This window comes from Ictidomys tridecemlineatus, unplaced genomic scaffold (genome assembly GCF_052094955.1).
Source record: "Ictidomys tridecemlineatus isolate mIctTri1 unplaced genomic scaffold, mIctTri1.hap1 Scaffold_91, whole genome shotgun sequence".
NCBI classification, from domain to species: domain Eukaryota; kingdom Metazoa; phylum Chordata; class Mammalia; order Rodentia; family Sciuridae; genus Ictidomys; species Ictidomys tridecemlineatus.
The window spans coordinates 414,958-423,930 of record NW_027526141.1 but is presented as its reverse complement, the minus strand read 5'-3'; positions in this window follow the sequence as shown (position 1 = coordinate 423,930).

Genomic DNA, 8,973 nt, shown 5'->3' with positions numbered 1-8,973 from the left:
TGGAAACTTGTACCTAGATTCTCATTACTCACTCTTATTCTCTCTCCCTTTAGCTCTTCCTCATCCTTTATCTCTTTCTTCATCTCAATAAATGCATACCGAGTACTCACAATGTTCCAATCACTGTTTTAGGTGCTAAAGATACACATAGTTATCAAGAACTCATATCTGGACCTTAGACCTTACTAAGGAAAAGTAGACAATAAATATGCCAACAAATAAACAAGATAATGTACGATTGATTAGTGGTATGAAGGATACAAACAGGATGCTGTGTAAAAGCAGAGAGAACTTGGTGGAGTAGCTAAGGTAGACAGGGTGCCTTTCAAAACTATACTGTAAGAAGACATTTGAGCCAAGACCTGAGATGAGAGGAATCATCCACAAGTGGCTCTAGCATAAGGGCTTCCCAGGTATTAGAGAACAGGCTGGAGCAACAACAAAGGTTCCAAGTAGGAAACAGTTTGTCTTATTCAAGGCACAGAAAGGACTGTGGGAACTTAAGTCTGACAAGCAAAGGGGAAGCAGCAGGAGATCAAAGTAGAAGGTTTAGATCAAAACCTAGCCCTACAATTACAACAATAACTTCAACATTTACATAAATACTCTAATCTTCCCAGTTCTAAAATGAGAATGCTACTTCCTTTACAGGCTAATGAGAGAATTACAGCCTAAATAAATTTATACAAAATGGCAAGGGAAAATCTAAAATGGACATTCACTCTCTCCATGACCTTCTTGATCTAGTTGACTAGAATCCTAATATTTCTTATCTCACTAAGAAATACTGTTTATTTTTTAATATAAGAACATCTTTTCTATACTTCTGCATGATCATTGTTACTAAACTGTTAAATCAACTCAATATTAATAAGTAATATTAATAAATATTGATCACTTACACAACAATGGAATAGATGGGGAGCAGGTAACAAAAAGATCATGTCTCACTCATATCAGAAACAAAAGCACAGAAATGATCATATTGTAATAAGAGTTTAATGAAATGGGCAAAAAAATCAACCATTAAAAATGTATATAACAAAAATTTTTAAAAGTTGATCCTGTTATGGTAGCATGTGTCTGTAATTCCAGGTACCAAAAGCCTGAGTCAGGAGGACTAGAAGTTCATCTGCCTAAGCAACATAGGGAGACCCTGTCTCAAGAAGCATCATGATGGCCCCCTGGTTCTGACAAGGTTCACATGGGGCCAGGAATGGACCTGTCCCAGGTTCTTCTCCTAGATGTCTGGGGCCACAGATCCATTCAATGGTTATTTCAAATTCTCTGAATTTGTAACTGAAATGAATCATCCATGGACTTAGTGAGTCACCTGTGGAGTCAGGGATACCCTAGTAGAGAGGGTCAAGTACAATCTTCTGACACTACTTTCCCCAGACCAATATGTTTAAAATAGTATCCCATCCTGGAGAACACACATTTGTCCTCTACTAAGTGTATCACTTCACCTTGAGCTCACACCTGTGGCTTTAGAAAGTGTACCCTATAATCCGCATGAACCGAAGAATCCACTGGGCAGCAAAGGGTGTGAGTGTGGGTGGGGGTACAGTAGGCCTCAATCTACAGGAACCCCTCCTAAACACCAGACCATCTGAAGCCACAGGAGCATAAAATATGCATCTGCAGAATCACTTGGGAAAGACAGCATAAGGATGGGCACCAACACTGGAGACACAGGAGATACCCTAATCTAGGGTGAGAAAACTAGGGCATAGAAATCTATGCCAGTGCCCCATTCATTGGCATGTAGTCTTCAGTTGCTCTCATGAGTACTTCATATAGAGACAGTTATAGTGTGGCCTGCAGAGGCCTGCCACCCCTTACTATCTGCCTTTATGGAGAAAGTAAACAACTTGTGCCTACTTTATACCCTTATATGATGCTGGATCCTCAAGAGTTAGATGAGGCTAGGATCCAAGGTCAGAAGTCTATAGATGCTACTACAGAAATGTATAGATGTACCATTGCTGTTAGGGGACAGACAGATGAGGAGGGTGGGAACACACGTTTAGAGAATAATTCTATGAAATGTCCCACTGTGCTGATTCCCACATGCTTTCTTCACCCCCACATGCTTTCTTTGCCAAAAACCAATTTACCTGCAGCCCTGACTAACCAAAGTGGAAAGAATATGTCTTATTCTTCAGCAAACTATTATCTACAAGGAAATTCAGGCAGGAAGTAACATTGACAAGAATAACCCAAGTTATGTGTCCCTTCACAGACCAGATTCTGGAAGATAAAGATAATTCCTCCTAACCATAAAACCTGTAAAAATGATTAAGAATCCAGATAGAACCAGTCAGCATGGGCCAAGGTGACAGAGTTGTCATGGCAAAGCAGACTTGAAATTCTGATGTCACCCTGCTGTCAGTCAAGAGCCAAGAGGTGGGCCTGGTGGGACTCTCTGGAAACTTTCCTGCCCCCACCCCCCAAAGAAAGAACTGGAGCACAGGAGAGTGCTCTTTGTCTCTCCCCTCTGAGAGGACCCACTCTCTCCCTTGAGAATGTCCCTTTTCCTACTTTGAGCAATGTCTGAAACCTTTCTGAGTTGATCAAAAGAATCAGGGTTTGAAGATGGGGGTCTTCCAGCTGCCTCAGTTTTTAGGAAGACCCCCAGCTGTATAACATCACCAGGGTCATTAGAGAAATGGGGCCCCTGCTCTTGCTTTAGGATCTTGGGTGAGGTGGGGGATGTTTGCAGGGTATGTCCTCAGGCAGAGGCATATGGTGCCAGGTGGTCCTGGTGGAGGTTAGGGTCCCTAGGAGGAAGGGAACTAGGGAGGCCCTGGATGGGGCGTGGCTAGATGAGAAAAGGAGTGAAGGGAGGTGAGCTGGGTGGTGGCTCACTGAATCACAGAAAAGTGATTGTGGCTGTTGGCTGGTGAGGCTCTGTGGGCGCATGTGCTGAGATCCCCAGGCAAAGTGTGGTGGGAAGTTCAAGAGTCAACAGCCTTGGGATGCTGAGGGTTTGCAGTGGGTGAAAGAAAGTCTGTAGAGCAGAGCTGGGTCTGGGAGTGTCTGTTGTCCTGACCCTGGGGGGATCACGCCCCTGTGCACGACCACACCTGGTCCTGGGGGTTGTGGCTCTGGCTCCGCTTCCTGGCTGCGAGATGTCACCAGAGACTGCCAGCCTGTGGTCTCCTTCCCTATTGTCTCTCCCACCTCCTGCCCTTTTCTTTCTCGCTCCTCTCGAGGGCCTCAGGAGAAGAGCCAGACACTTGCACCAGGTGGGACTGACCCCGCGGGGGCGGTGGAGGGGCCTGGGGAGGGACCCAGGCTCAGTCCTGTGATCTGGTGTCTGGACTGGAACCCTGTCCCAGTGATCCTCTGCCACACCCCTTAAATTGTAATGTGGGAACTCACCGGTGCTGACAGAAAAGAGCCAGGTGAGGGTACCCACATCCATATCTGGACTAGACAGAGCGCAAGAGGGTGCCGAGGTGTGCGGTCCACGCGCGGAACGGGGCGCGTAATCCTTCTGTGCGAGGGAGAGGGGCAGGCCGAGGTGAGGCCCGAGGACCGTGCAAGGGACAGGGGCGGGCAAGGTGAGGCGCAGGGACCGCGCCCAGGACAAGGGCGGGCGGAGGTGAGGCGCGAGGACCGCGCGCGGGACCGGGAGCTTGACAGGGCGGGGTGAGGTGAGGCGGGACTGGCACGTAGACCCTTGGTGCGCAGGACAGGGGCGGGAGCAGGGTGCGGGGCCGGTCGCAGGTCTGGGAGGCCTGCTAAGGGCGGGGCAGGTCGCGGAGCGGAGCTTCCCGAGGCTTCTCCTGCCTTTGCTGCAGAGGTTTGGTGATAAATTTCAGACTTTTTACTTAAGGGACAGAGGCCGCTTTCCCTAGGTTTCTACACCCAAGTTTCAAGTCTCCCCCCTTTTCTTTCCATAGAAAATGGTTTTATCAAAAACATGTTTTGCAACTTTTTTCCAATCGAGTTTTGCTGTTTTTTTTCCCCTTCATTTTAAACGTGTGTTTAAAAAAGCACAGGAGTTTTGTGTGTAGTGGTGACGTCTTGTCGGGTAACCTCTGCTGTACTGGGGGGGGGGGAGGTGGACGAGGAGAAAGTGCTCATTTCGAGCCTGGAAGCTGGATCAGGCGAGCTGGGGCGGAGAAGTCGGCCCTGCTTAGTCAGGTCCAGCACACTCCCAGCTGTTTGCCACCAAAGCAGAGACTCCTTCAAGCTTCCGGGCTGGGACTGTGTTTTTGTTCTGATCTGACAATAAGATTGATTGACTGTTGGGCACTGCAGAATCAGAGCAGTAGACGACTAGTACATTTATTTTTCTGCAATCGGACAGGCAAACTCGGAATAGGTTATAGGAACAATGTTCTCACTATGAAAAGGAGAGCTGGGTTAATGCTTATTTTCAAAGCAAATATGAGCCCATATACATTCAGTTGTTCTCAGTTTATATCTTAAAATAATACATATTCAAGATAGTCCCAGACCATTGCGTTGTACAGGTACTTTTCTTTTTAACTCTGTAAGGCAATGAATGGAATGACTGACAATTTATATGTAAGTAGCTGTCTGTTGATGAAGATAAAGAAAGTCTCCTGTTAGTTATTTTAACCAAACAAAAAACAAAACTTTGGAATAACCATATGTGTATGAACCTCTATACAATTTCTTAGAATAAATTGCTGTGCAAATTGATCCAATTTAAAACTGCATCATTTCATCGGGGCAATTTTTTTGTAAAAACTTGTAATTGTTAAGGCCCAGCTTTGGAAAGGGAAGTGGAACTGTTACTATGCTAGGAGTGCTAACTGGTACAACGATTTTTAACACAAAAGTGACATTATTCATCAACTTCCGGGGGGAGGGGTGATACATTCTCATGTGCTAAGACTTCCTGGGAGGATTACAAAAATCTAATCAAACTTTATCTTGAGTGTGTGGCTAATACCAGAGGATACAGGCTTGCATGGGGGAGACACTTTATGCATACTATAAGTTATATTTTAATTGTTTGCTCATGAAATGTGAGGATGTGATATATATATATATATATATATATATATATATATATATATATATATATGTGTGTGTGTGTGTGTGTGTGTGTGTGTGTGTGTGTGTGTGTGTGTAGCAGGGATTGAACCCAGGGGTCGCTTAACCACTAAGTCACATCCCAAGCCCTTTTAATATTTTATTTAGAGACAGAGTCTCACTAAGTTGTTTACTTAGGACCTTGTTAAATTGCTGAGGCTGGCTTTGAACTTACAATCCTCCTGCCTCAACTCCAGAGCTGCTGGGATTACACGCATGCATCATCACACCCAGCTTTCTTTTTTATTTTTAGTTGGCTGAGCCTTTAATTTTTATAATTTTTAAAAAATGGATAACATTGTATGTATTTTTATGTACAATATGATGCTTGAGGTATGTATATTTATTTCAGTTTTCCTAGTTAACTTTGTCCTGTGAGTTTTTCCAAGAGGCATCCAATTCAGAAAGTCCCATCAGACTATCTGGATTGGTCTCTCTGCTGCAGCTGTTGAACCACTAGTGCCGCTGTATGCCCAGGATTGCTACAGCTGCCCGGTAAATATTAGAATTTTATAGTGTTCCCTGGGCCAAAGCATAGGCCAACCACCAAGATATGCACATCTTTTGCTGTGGGCTCTTTTTTTTTTTGCTTATAGTTGCTACAGTTAATCCAGTTCTGCAAGTTCTCCCAATTTTTTTTTGGGGGGGGTGGCAAGAGAGGGGCCTGCCTCTTGTGAAGAGCCCCAAAATATCAGTGAAGCTGAATGTCCACCTCCACCTCACATTTTCCACTGTAAAAGCTCTTATGTGTAGGGGGATGTGTGTGGTTTCATTCCAGCTGGGGGACGGACAGCATGGGAAAAGCTGTTTCACTTACCCTTTGAATCCTGCATTTCTTGAGAAACGTTGTCTAGGCTCACTCCCAGGGTAATGTTCTTGTCTTTGGAAATTTGCTGGGTGAATTTGTATGAATGGGGCAGGATGAAGCTGAAGCACTCCTATTTGTCGATCTTCCTGATGCTACCCATACTAATTATCTTTGAGTAGTTAACATACATGTAAGTTTGTTTGTTTGTTTGGGGTACTGGGGATTGAACCCAGGGGCACTCAACTACTGAGCCACATACCCAGCCCTTTAGACACAGAGTTTCACTGAATTGCTTAGGGCCTCACTAAATTGCTGAGGCTGGCTTTGAATTTGCAATCCTCCTGCCTTGACTCTTGAGCTGCTGGGATTACAGGTGCCATTGCACCTGGCTATATATTACTGATTTTCAAATGGTCTGTGTTATGGTCTAGATGTGGTATCCCCCCAAAGCTCATGTGTAAGACAATGCAAGAGGGTTTGGAGGAGAAATGATTGGGTTATAGCCTTAATCCAGCCAGCGAATTAATACCTGATGGGATTACTGAGTGATTACTGAAGGACAGTGGGGTGTGGCTATGGGGTATATATTTGTTTCTGGCAAATATTTCTCTCTGCTTTCTGATAACATGAGAGCTGCTTCCCTGTGTCACACTCTTGTGCCATGAGCTTCGAGGAATGGAGCTGGCCTTCTGTGAAATAAGACCTTGGAAATTGTGAGCCCTTAAATAAACTTTTCCTCCTCTACAGTTGTGCTGGTTGGGTCTTTTAGTCATAGCAGTGAAAAAGCTGACTAAAACAATCTGTGATCAGTATGAATCAATTTTGCAGTCAGAAATTACAATAATTAGTTATAAACCATCCCTTTAGTGTCTGGTTCTTTCCATTTTTTTCTGATCACCATCTCTTGCTTCAAACTGGGTGCTCCTTTTGTATTGACATTCATGTTTGTCAGCTTCAAGCACTGAATGATTTTCTGCCTTACTTCAGTTTGAACAATAATTCTAGAGTTCAGCCAAAAGGAGTGAATCTTGGACTTAGAGGAAGAGAATAGACCTGATAATAGGAGTGCCCCTGGGGAGAGCCAGGATAATGACAGTCCTCAGTATTCTAGTAAATTCTAATTTCCTGTGCAAATAAGTTCCATTCCTGGGCTCTGATGAATGTGCAGACAATAAGATTGGCCACTGTTGGAACTGTGTTATGTGTTAGGAGCCATGTGTGAACTGTATGCAAACTGTACAATGTTGGAGCCATTAAGGCATGGAAGTCAGTCTTCCAGGACTCCTGGGTAGAATTCTCTAGTTGGAGATATCCCAGATCATGCTGGGATCCTGACCTGGCTCTAAGCTCCTGTTCAAACACAGCCACTGGAAATAGGAATAACCTGCCAAGGATAAACAACCTGTTTGTCTCCACTCTCATCCTGTCCACCTTCCTGCCCCAAGGAAATCTCTATCTATCCCCTTTGTTCTGTACCACTATAAATAAGCAAGCATGGGCTTTTTCTTTGTTAGAAGTCAGACCCCTCTGGTCAGCTAAACAGGTCATGACATTGCTTTGAAAATATATAATTCTTGCCTTTTGCTTTTATTTCACAGCAGTCCATCCCTCTGATGGGTACCCACTTCCTCACCCAAGGAGGATGTGAGCGACGTGTGGTAATGTGTTATGGGCAATGGGCACAGGCCAGTCCAAATTCTGAGAGATTTCTTAGCCTGATAATTACTGCCATTTGGGCCAGATAGTTCGCACCCTCTACCCAGTTGTAATAGCCTAATTTGCCTCCAGAAAGTGCCAAATGTTCCACTGATGGACAAAATCATCTGTAGTTGAGAAGTGCTGGTTTAGAGGAGAGTTCTAGAAGGACTACCTAAGTCTTCTTGTTATGAGACTTGGAAAATATAATTTTTTGTAAAAGATTCTTGATCCAGTTTTCAAGACAAATTGTGAGAACTCCAAGAGGAAACAAGTGTGCTCCTCCAGCTCTTAAATAGGCTTCCTATGTTGGGTGTACAGGGGCAACAACATTTACCTGTTCAGATGATCTCATGTGTTTCATACTGACATGAATGGTAGACTAATCTTTTGAAAATATTAGGTAATATTTACTTATACAATTTTACTTTTTATTAAGAAATAGAAATTTTTGATATTGGAAACTGAATCCAAAGGCACAGTACCACGGAGCTATACTGCCAGTGTTTTGAAATTTATTTATTTTTGATACAGTCTTCCGAACTTGCTTAGCCTCACTAAGCTACTGAGGCTGCAGGCTGACTCACAATAAGGGGAGGTTCTCGGGATTAGACACAGGTAAATGGGGAAACAGAGGGGGGTGGGAGAAGGAAAAACAGTATGAATCAGACATAACTTTCCTATGTTCATATATAAATACATGAACAGTGTAACTCCACATCATGTAAAAACCGCAACAATGGGAAGTTATACTCCATGTATGTATGATATGTCAAAATACGTTCTACTATCATGTATAATTAAAAAGAGCAAATAAAAATACTAAAAATAAATAACTAAAACAAAACAAAAATATTATAAGAAAAAAAAGATGCCATTAAAAAAAAAAGTTTCTGAGGTTGGTTTTGAACTTGTGATCCTTCTGCTTCAGCGTATTCAGTCACTGGGAACTTCACTGGTAGTTTTAGAGAAGACTGAGAAGTATGCATTGGGAAGGGGCATTTGTGTGGTGAGTTACTCACTGGCCATGCCAAAATAATACAGAATAATGATTTGGAGAGCAGTGGTGTCACTCTAGGTCCAATTGTGAAACTAAAACTAAAGTAACTTATAGAGGCAATGTTTAGTATGAGGAATTATTAATTCTAACAGTGATTATCTATTGAGAGGGAAACAGCTCTAAAGATTCATAGATGATGTGTCTGGGGAGCAGCCCTTATCCCCAAGGCTGGGCAGAGCCCTTAAGGAAAGAATATCTGAAAGAGCCTCCTGCCCACCTCCAGGGCTTCAGATCCAATCTTTCTTGGACAGAACATGCCTTGTTCCTCTGGGTTGCAATGAAGGTTGCTAAGAGCTTTTGTGCCAGGTGTCACAACAAGATGTTAATATATCCA